The 10,307-nt window shown below is 38.0% G+C and overlaps 1 pseudogene; it reads left to right on the forward strand.

Moving 5' to 3' along the window:
* The first annotated feature begins 5,752 nt into the window (after positions 1 to 5,752).
* LOC124326951 lies at positions 5,753 to 8,134 on the forward strand (annotated as a pseudogene).
* Positions 8,135 to 10,307: the final 2,173 nt, after the last annotated feature.

Here is a 10,307-nt window from a genome sequence, read left to right on the forward strand (position 1 = left end):
GAGTTGGCAGCCTCTAATAAAAGTGCCATGGAAGCACGAATACTATTCCTTGAAGAGGAAAATATACGTTTAATTGACAACCAAACAAAGTCGAAACGTATTATCGAACATAAAGACCGTGTTCTAGAAGCCATTTCTTTGCTTTCATCTGGAGATACTGGAGATGAAATTGACAATTTGTGCGATAACAACCTGATTGGAACCGACGAAAAGAAAACGGAAGTCCTTCGACTGCTGGCTGAAAGAACAGAGAAAACCATCACTCAAGTAACACCAGATGTTGGATGTGAGGAGCCCAATATGCAACCATCAGATGCTGAATCTACCGAAGAGACTCTAGTTGACGAACTTTGCCAGTCGACCCCCGACTCGGATACCAACCTCAAACACACCACCCACACCACCACAAACACTTCTACAGAGGAAGAAGTCGAGTACCTTCTGTTAAGTAATTTGCCACCTTCGGTTCATGGGGCCGAGATTCTTAATCGCTTACAGCTCATGATTGGCCAAGTGAAGCAATACACCATGTTTGTCGACGACAAAGGAAAATACACGGGCACCATGGCGGTTGCCTTTGTCCATCCATCGGCCGTGAGGCGAGCCTATCAAACCTGCGATGGTATGTTCTTTGAAGGAGAATTGCAGCTCTGGCATCAAGCAGAAGTGGCCTATTACATCAATGGCCAACGATTCTACCAGGAAGAAGAGGAGCCTCCTGCACCGGTTGAAGTTTCACAACCTATCGATGAAACTTCAGCCGATGAACTTTTTCAGCCGAACATCCAACTCCATGGATGATGTCCGAGATGATGCCATATATCACCAGCGGCGGCATCGCCATCTTTCGTTGACACCAGCAGGAAAGTGCCCGATGAGTACCTTATTATAAGCAATTTGCCCACTTCGGTTGATGGGGCCGAAATCGTCAATCACATTGAGATCATGATTGATTGCGATGTGGCGCATTACAACATGTTTGCCGACGACAAAGGACAATACTCCGGCAGCATGATAGTTGACTTTGTTCATCCATCGGACGCGAGGCGGGCCTATAAATTCTACGACGGTCTTCTGTTAGAAGGGAACGCGATACAGGTGGCTTATTTTATCAATGGCCAAAGATCGTATCAGAAGGAAGAGGAGCCGGTTCCTACAGCAACGGATGGCGTTTGTGTCGCCGATTTGATTGATGCGTCTCCAACCATCAACCACGCACCAATTGTACCTGAAGCTTTGGCCGTCCACCAGCAAGAGACTTTGCCAGGAGCAACTACTGAAGAAATACATCAGTCAACTCACTTGGATGATCCTGTCGTCGACAAGGACCTGGAGGAAGAATCTCTTTCGTGCGAGACCAACCCTATCCTGATGACGCGAAAGCAAAAGATAAACAAAAGAACAGCCAGACGGAAAAAGGCCAAGAAAAATAGAGAGGCAGCAGCGTCGTCGTCAGCCGAGTAAGAGGATTACGTGTAACGAAGGACTTCAATGGAAAAAAATCGTCAGAAAATCAGAAAAAAACAACATAAAACTCACAAAATCTAAAAAAAAAAAAAAAAAACACTAAAAAAAAACTACTCTTGATTTTATATCTTCCTTTCTCTATTCTTTTTCTTTTCCCCTTAATTATTTACCTACATCTATTGTTTTTCTTCTTCATCTTTTTTCTCATCTTCTTCTTTCAGAATTGGGTCGGATATTGGTCGTTTCATCCGGCAAAACTTTAATTCGGCACCGAATTGATGTACCTTCGACATAAGGCAACTATATTTCGACTGGTGCGAGAATATGTAGACACAGGGTATGCTAAAGGTACTTCGAAAATTAGTTTTTAAGGTTTGGTTAAGTTAGTTTAAGATAGTTTTAAGTTAGGTTAAGTGGAAGTACATTAGCTACCTGCTGTCGAAATATTGTCGCACCATCGTGGAAATATAGTTGCTAGCTGTTGAAGGTGCATCAAATCGGTGTCGAATTAATTTTTTGTTGGGTGTACGTCAGTATTCCGACCCGATTTCTTTTCTATTTTTCCCCTTCTTTCTCGTTATCTTTTTGTCCTTCGCTTCCTTCGTGTATTCTCCCCTCCCTCACCCCCAAAAAAATAATTAAAAAAAAAACCTTCAAAAAAAAACTACTCTTGTTATTATATAATATGTTTCTGTCTTATTCTTTACCTTCCCCTTAATTATTTACTTTCATCTATTGTTTTTCTTCTTCATCTTTATCGCCATCTTCTTCTTTCAGAATTGGCTCGGATATTGGTCGTTTTATCTGACAAAACTTTAAATTCGACATCGATTTGATGTAACTTCAACATAAGGCAGCTGTATTTCGATTGGTGCGAGAATACGTAGACACAGTGTATGCCAAAGTACTTCGGCAATTCGTTTTTAAGATTAGGTTAAGTTAGTTAAGGTTAGGTTAGGTCGAAGTACATTAGCTACCTGTTGTCGAAATATTTTCGTACCATTGTGGAAATATAGTTGCTAGCTGTTGAAGTTGCGTCGAATTGGTGTCGAATTAAATTTTGTTAGGTGAACGTCAATATCACGACACAATTTCTTTTCTATTTTTTCCCCTTCTTTCTCTTTTCTTCTCTTTCTTCGCTTCCTTCGTGAGAATGAATGGAGTGGTGGATTTGAAGAATGTGTGCGAAGTTGGTCTGTGTGGGCCTGTTGATTTGAATGAATGTCTCAATAAAATATCTTAAACCAAAACTACTCAAAAATCTTATGTGTTTTTATTATGTAGCATTAGCAACAGTAAGATTATCATTCTTAGTAATCATCATACACGGGAAATTGAAAAGGCGAATTAAATATGTTTTCTGATTTTTCTTTGAAAAAGTAAAAAACAAAAATGTTTTCTTCAAAAAGCGGTACGGTATACAACATGTTTTAGATTTCATCGTCAATTTATCCTTTCAAGGATTCGAGCAACAAAAAATGTAAGGACACGAAATAAAAGGAGTTTCCATTAGATAAACTTGTTGTGACCGTTTGTTGTGATGGGTTTCGTCATTTCGTGGAAGGTAGCTTACGTCGCACTATGTAGAGTATTGATTTTATTATATAGCAATAGCGACATTTTCTGTCGTTGTGCGCTTCAACACATTTAGAAAATTATTGGATCACGAATGTCGCCGTTTCAATGACTAATCGAGCTTCTCTTTTGTATACGTTTATACAGTACACTGATGGCATCAAGTGTGCGCTTGCAAAATATCAATCCTTAATAGACGAGGACAAAATGCACTTAATAATGCTGAGTACGGTACTCAGCTGTCCATTCAGTCAATTGCCATCATTTGATTAGTAATTTGTAAGAACAAGATGAAGGAAATATATAAGTGATAATTTGGCTAGTTGGAAAGCAACAACCGTGGAAAAGAGATGTCATGTCATGTCATGGCCTCGTCAAAGTTCAGCCAATTCGATTAAATGAGTTCAAACCATCAGACATTATTAGGATCACATCCGAACGCCGGAAAATCCTCTTGAGTCTGGAACCTCTAACAAGGTGCATGTGCCATTGTGCCTAATTCCAATGCAATTGTGCCTAATCCTTCCCCTTCACTGGAAGTCTCTGACTGTCGGCTGTCCAGTCATCTCTATCGCACCTTCTCTTTCTCGATGGTGTTGTTGATCCAGTCAAGTCAGCTAAATCCACATCTTTTATTACGCCAAGGACGTTTCAATGGCTTACATGAGCGGATCGGCAACATCGGCCTTGTCCTGCGTCTCCGTCATTGAAAATTTTTATTTGGCGGTTTACACCGTCGACAGTCATATTTGCTTTTTATTGCTCACGTTGCTCACTCGATCGAAGACATGGATGGACCTCATTCATTCATTCGCACTGCTGGAGGAAAGCATGCCATGTTCAAACAAACTATTTATTTCGTGCAGAAAACTTGTTGTCAAATTGATTATATTTACCTCATCTTTTCGGTACGTATTCAAACATCATAAATTTACAGCTCATAAATGTGAGAAAATATATTGTCCTGTGTAGTTTGCGTTGGTGACGGTTCTGCTAGTCATGGAAAACATCTGCAATAGTAGGCTAATACTATCACACGCAAAATAATGGACGTGTCTATAGCTTTCTGACCGTTTCTGACCAAGATTTATCCAGCTATCCAGCTAGTGCTGTTTTGCAACCTAACAGGAATTGTTTCACGGCAACTAAAAGCCATCCGCAAGCGCATATCGTCGGCTCTAACTTCGGATGAAACTCAGCGTCCTAAACTGATTGTTCTCCGAAGACACCACCGCTTAATTTGTCGGACAGTTCGCAAACTAAACCGCTACTTTGGAGTCTTTCTGATTATTGAAGTCGGCTACATATTTGTTATTTCCATTACTTCTTCTCTGTACATCTTGTTGGACGGGATCTTGAGCATTGACGGGCTCTTGGAACTGTTGAACGTCTCCGTTTGGAATCAATGTTTTCATTCACCTCTTTCTTCTGGCTTCTTCCTCCGATGACATCGTTCTTTCTGTCTTTGAGTCAGGTTCTTTATAAACTTCATTCTCCAATATTTTGACAATTTAAATATTAAGACATAATCTTTTCAAACAATATGGAAATTCACAGACAGATAAAGTCTACGCGGCCTTGTTACAGTCGCTACATCACCAGCGATCCTCAGCCATCAGGATCATTTATTGAATTCTCTTAATTTTTCCCATATTAATCAGGTGTCCTTATTCGCTGAGCAGCTGACGCACATGAGACCCCACATCAACGCATTCGGTTTCTTTGCTGTGGGAAAACATCTTTTTCCATCGGTAGAGCTTTAGAGAATCGAAAATCGCAAATCGCAAATCAAATTTTAAATTTGAGTTTCTTCTTCACTGCAGCTTATATAGGATAAACGCAGACTTACTTCCTTATCCTACTGCAGTTTCATTCAGCTGAATAAAAACCATCATAAATCAATTAGAAACTTGGTCTCATTTTGAATTTCCTCACTATAGTTTGTGTTTGATCGAGCCTGTAACTCGACCGATAGATGGTATACAAATAATTTTTCGTTTTCTTTAAAAAATATGACAACACCTTTGTTGTGTTTTTACTTTTTAGTTCGTTCGTGTACAAAACGAAGGTCGAAGCAGGTGTACTCAGGTATCAAGTGGCCGGATGTGTTTACTTTCTATTAGTTAAAAAGCTTATATCTAGTCGCCTAGTGGTTCGCAGTTTTTCTCGTGTGTCTTCTACTTTGCCAGTGGTAATGATAGAATTTGTCACACTGACGTCGCTAATCTTCGTTGTTTTGATCATCTGGTCTTGGCTATATGGGAGTGCTCCTCTTTTGTCCGTTAAATCAACCGCATTCCTTGCTGGCCGCCTAAAGTTCCATTCTTTGGGAATGTGTTCGAATTCCTCGAGATGGTTCAGGTAACACACCTTTAATATCAAGGGTCTAACAGTGTCATGAGAACCACTTGGTTTAATATGTAGCGTAGACTTGAATATACCACCCATCTTTAAATAATGAAGCTTTCATGCTGGTAACCACCAGAACTTTGAAGAGAGGAAACAAAACAATATCCTTTTTTAAAAAGAGGAGCTGAGTAAATAAAGTATTATTTTCAAGATTGCCTAAGGGGTAATAACTAATATACAACACTTTCTCTGTCTTTGTTGAGACATTTATGGACTAATTGGCTTTTTTGTTATTAAACAGAATTCCTCTAGACATTGCTTGTCAAAAGGGTTGAACATGTAACGGCCGCATCTACAAGACATGGAGAGGAGGAACTGCCATTTCATCCCCTCAATAAATAAAAGTATAAAAATATTTTCTTTTCATTTATTATTCGATAAGGATTACATATTTTTTAAAATTATTCAAATTTAGCGTGCCTTACAAGCCAGAAGAATATCGACAAGAGCAGCTACTACATGCTATTTATATGGAACCTTGGCTTGGCAATGGCTTGTTATTATCAATATCTGGTAAAGTCAATTACATTAAGGAAGATAAATTATAAAAATAACGCAAATCCATTTTTAAAGGTGACAAATGGAAAAAGGACCGCCGGCTGCTGACACCAGCGTTCACTTTCAGATTTTGGGAGATTTTTGTGAAGTTTTCCATAGAAATGCTGACAGCGAGGAAATCGACATTTTCCCTATGATATCACGCTGTGCACCTTAGATATTATATCCGGTAATGATTTTTCTTTTTCTTTTTTCAAACAGGTGTATTCTATTTGTTGTTCTATTGTGAATCAGACCTTTACATATGTGTGATGTTCTTGGCTTCTATTATTTCGTATAGTAAACCCAACTTAACTGAAATAATCTCCAATATGTCTAATTATAGAGGCTGCCATGGGTATTAAAGTCAATACGCAAACCGAGTCGGGTTCGGAGTAGGCCTACATCAAATCGTTTGATCGGTAACTGTGGTTATACATTTTATATTGAATCAATTCTTTAAATTGTATAAACACATGCATAGAGGGGAAGAAATGACGCGAGGCAGATTTTATTCCGTCCTTGGCTTATAAAATTAAATTTGACGTTTCATTTTACAGGTGCTACGCGATAGAAAACAACAAATCGAAAATACCAAATCTGATGACGAAATCGATCCGGTTGACGAAATCTGATGAGTCGAAAATGAGCGCTCGTAAGTAAAATGCCATCTAAGAAATTGCTCATCAATTTTAATATTTGTTTGTTCGATAAATCGCAGGGAAGAGAAAACCTTTTTTGGATTTCTTTGTTGGAAACCGCTAAACGAGAAACGGAGTTGAGCGAATCAGTTCATTCTGAGCCTAGTCGACACTTTTATGATTGCGGTAATTTTTACTTCTCTTAAAATTAAAGATTTCGCTTCGAAAGTTATAATTGTGTTACTTCCATCTAAAAGGGTTATGATACCACGTCGGTTGCTCTCACTTGGTTTCTTTATTGTATGGCAACTCATCCGGAAGAGCATCAGGTGCTACTAAAGATTTCAGAATCTTCTATAATCAGTTGCCGTAACTCGTTTATAAATCTCATTTCAGGAACGCGTCTATGAAGAACTCCTGGAATATTTCGGCGAATCAAACCGACATTTTGCCTAATTTGAAATATATGGAGTGTTACATGAAAGATTCCATCCGTCTTTACCCTAGCGTCGCCAATTTTCGTCGACAAATCAGCGAACAAAGCTATATTAATAGCTCTCTCACGTAAATTCCGGTTCAGTACAGATAAGCGTCACTTGCCGGTCAAAGAGACTAGGGCATCATTATATGAAACCCGCCGGTGGAATGCCTCTGTTAATCACATTGCGTTAAAAAGATTTTGTCAATTATGAATAAAAGAGCTAAAAATCCTGCTTAGAAATCCACCACCACCATCGCCGAACCCACAGATAAAGACCACCAATTGTGCCAAGTCCTTTACATTATAATAATTTATTAAACCAATATCGAAGACTGTATACCACTAGAGAGCCGATTGTTTATGCTTATTGATTATACGTCGATCTTATCTATTCCTAATCAGACTGTCAAATTCAGCAGTCAGATGACAGCTATTAATGTCGTATTTTATCAACATTATTGCTACACTATCATTCGCTGTCATCTACAGCAAGACCTCAACACGCAAGCGTTTGGCGTTTTGTCATCTTTTTAATAACATAAATAGTGTGCTATTTTATAGCTACGGTAGAAATTTTATTATGGCATGAAAATCTTCATAATGAATTTTTTAAAAATTGAATAAAATAATATTTGAATGGCATTGTAATCACCACTGAAATAGTAAAAAAGCAATTGGTGTTGTTACGTTATTTACGTTGTCACAGTAAATAGTAGTTGTACGTTCTACTTTGCTGCTACATGCTCTATCTATTACACAAAATATTTAAAACAAATTATTCGGATGTGTTCAGTTGATGCCGTTATAGTTATTATTTTATTAATGTGAAAAATGCTATAGACCAAGAATAAGCTGCGTAGTTTGGAAGCAAAGTTCTGGATAGTTCTTGATAATTTCCATCCAATCCTTGCGTGAACAAATAGCTTTTGCGTTCTTTGAGATGAAATCTAATGATGCTTCGTGAATTTTAGGTGAATTGTGGAGTTGAGTCAGCAACAGGTACTGTGCCGCGTTTTCTACCTTCACCTTTCTTCTCATTTCCATTTATTCTTCTCTTGGCTAACTTGACGGTAGCATCTTAATGGAATTTCTTCCATTTTGGCCTTGACATATAATAAAGGGGGAAACAATACGTACTTAGGCCTAGTTATTATACTTACTGATTCAATTTAATTTAAACCCCCGGATAATCTATTGATTACAAAAAATAAACTACAAAATTAGCGGTTTACGTTAGTTGTGAATTTCTATCGTCACGAGATATTTTACATTCCTCTGACCCCAGAGCTGTTATAAGCCAATTCAACTAAAAGATCCCAAAAATGGAAGATAAAAATAACGTAAAAATTCTGAAAATGAGGAAAAACAGCTTTAACTAGAGTCTATAGAGCCAATCACAAAAGTTGACCGTCGCGGTTTGTCATCATCTCTATCGCACCTTTTGTTTTCTATTGGTATCGTTCGTTCAGTTAATTCTTGTTATTCAAGTGTTTTGCGATGCCAAGAATATTGCAAATTCTTACAATATCGGAATCTCTACCACGGCCTTCTCATGGAATTTCATTATTATAACAATTTAAATTTGGCGCTCTACACAGTCGGCAGCAATCATATTTCTTTTCTGTTACTTACACAACCGAAAACCTGGTTGGATCTCGTCCTTTCCTTCAAACTTTTGGAAGAAAATGGTCAATTTCATCTGAAATTTATATCCCACATATGCGCAGACAGATAGCAGTTAAAGCTGTTATTTGCGTAATAACTAATATGGTAATTAATCAATTAATCGTTAGATATGTTGATCACTTAGAAAACAAATATAGCACTCAATAGTCGATTGCAGAATTTTGGCTTGGATTTACTACTAGCCCTTGATGTTCTCTCCAATGAAGTTCCCTGCTGAACACGCACATTCCTAGATGTGTTGGATTTATACATCAAAATCTATATACCCAGCTATCCAACTGACATTGTTTTCTATTTTGATGAAAATGATTTCGCTCCAGCTTCAAGCCATCCGGAAACGTTTCCGTAACGTAACGTTGGTTGGAAGTCAGCGTTCTCATCTGATTGCTTTAAGAGGCCATCACCGCTTGATCCTGCAACACCATTCGCAAACTGAACCGCCATTTCGACGTCTTTCTTAACCTTTGAGGCCATTTTGATCTTTGTTAGTGTTATTCATTGCTCTCTCTTTGTCCCAATGGGTGCAACCAGCGGAGATGGGCTCTTGGGAGGGTTGAATGCCGCCATTTGTCTTTAAAGTCTCGTTCATCTCTTGATTCTTTCTTCATTCTCCGATGACATCCCTGAACAAATATTCAATTATATAGCGTTTAGCGCAGATTGATTACAACAGTTTTCGCGTTCAGCGTAACTCGGCGAATGGAGATTTTCTTTTTTAAGAGAGGGGGTTCTTGAGATTTGAGTTTTCAATTTTTAATTCTTCGTAAGATAAGGTAAGATAGCACCTCCATAACTGTTCCCGTACGAGAGTCTAGATGTGCCTAGACTATTAGAATATTTTTAATTTGGCTAAACTCATCAAGCTGTGGAATCCCCAGACAAAAAGGTTTTTTTTTTTTTTTAATTTTGAATTCTCTATCTTTAAGGGTTGATCGTCGGTAAGCTATGCTCAAAGGAGTGAGGGAACGAGTCAATAAGGTGAAATATGGTTCATGGAATTATGCCTCAGCAGATTGAATTACCCACAAAACCGGTTTTCGCATATAAGGCACTATATACGATATGACGCAAAAATGAATCCGAGACAGTCAAGAGAACAACAAGTACCGGTAAAAATGTTTTCATATCAACTTTATTTCAACGAAAAACAACAAACAGTTCGATAGAACAATAGCAATTGGAGGTCGGTATCTACACCAATAATAAAATATTAAGTGCGTTGTGTGTATTTTTTTTAGTGGGCCTATAGGCTATTAATTTACGTTTCATAGAAAACCTTAATTTTAGTATCAACATTCTGGAATTCTAAACGCAGCTTCCAATTTTTACGACGAGCAAAGTTGAGCCAATCCCAAACATTTTGTTTGGTTATCTTTTCACAAAATTGGAAATTAATTTGTTCAAGATTATTGTCAGTTATCACTAATGGATCTAATCCCTCCTTTGTCACTAAATTACAGGATTCTAAACTTAGTAACTTAAGATTTTTCAGGAAGCCATTCGCCATGACT

Source organism: Daphnia pulicaria, chromosome 2 (assembly GCF_021234035.1).
Source record: "Daphnia pulicaria isolate SC F1-1A chromosome 2, SC_F0-13Bv2, whole genome shotgun sequence".
NCBI lineage: Eukaryota > Metazoa > Arthropoda > Branchiopoda > Diplostraca > Daphniidae > Daphnia > Daphnia pulicaria.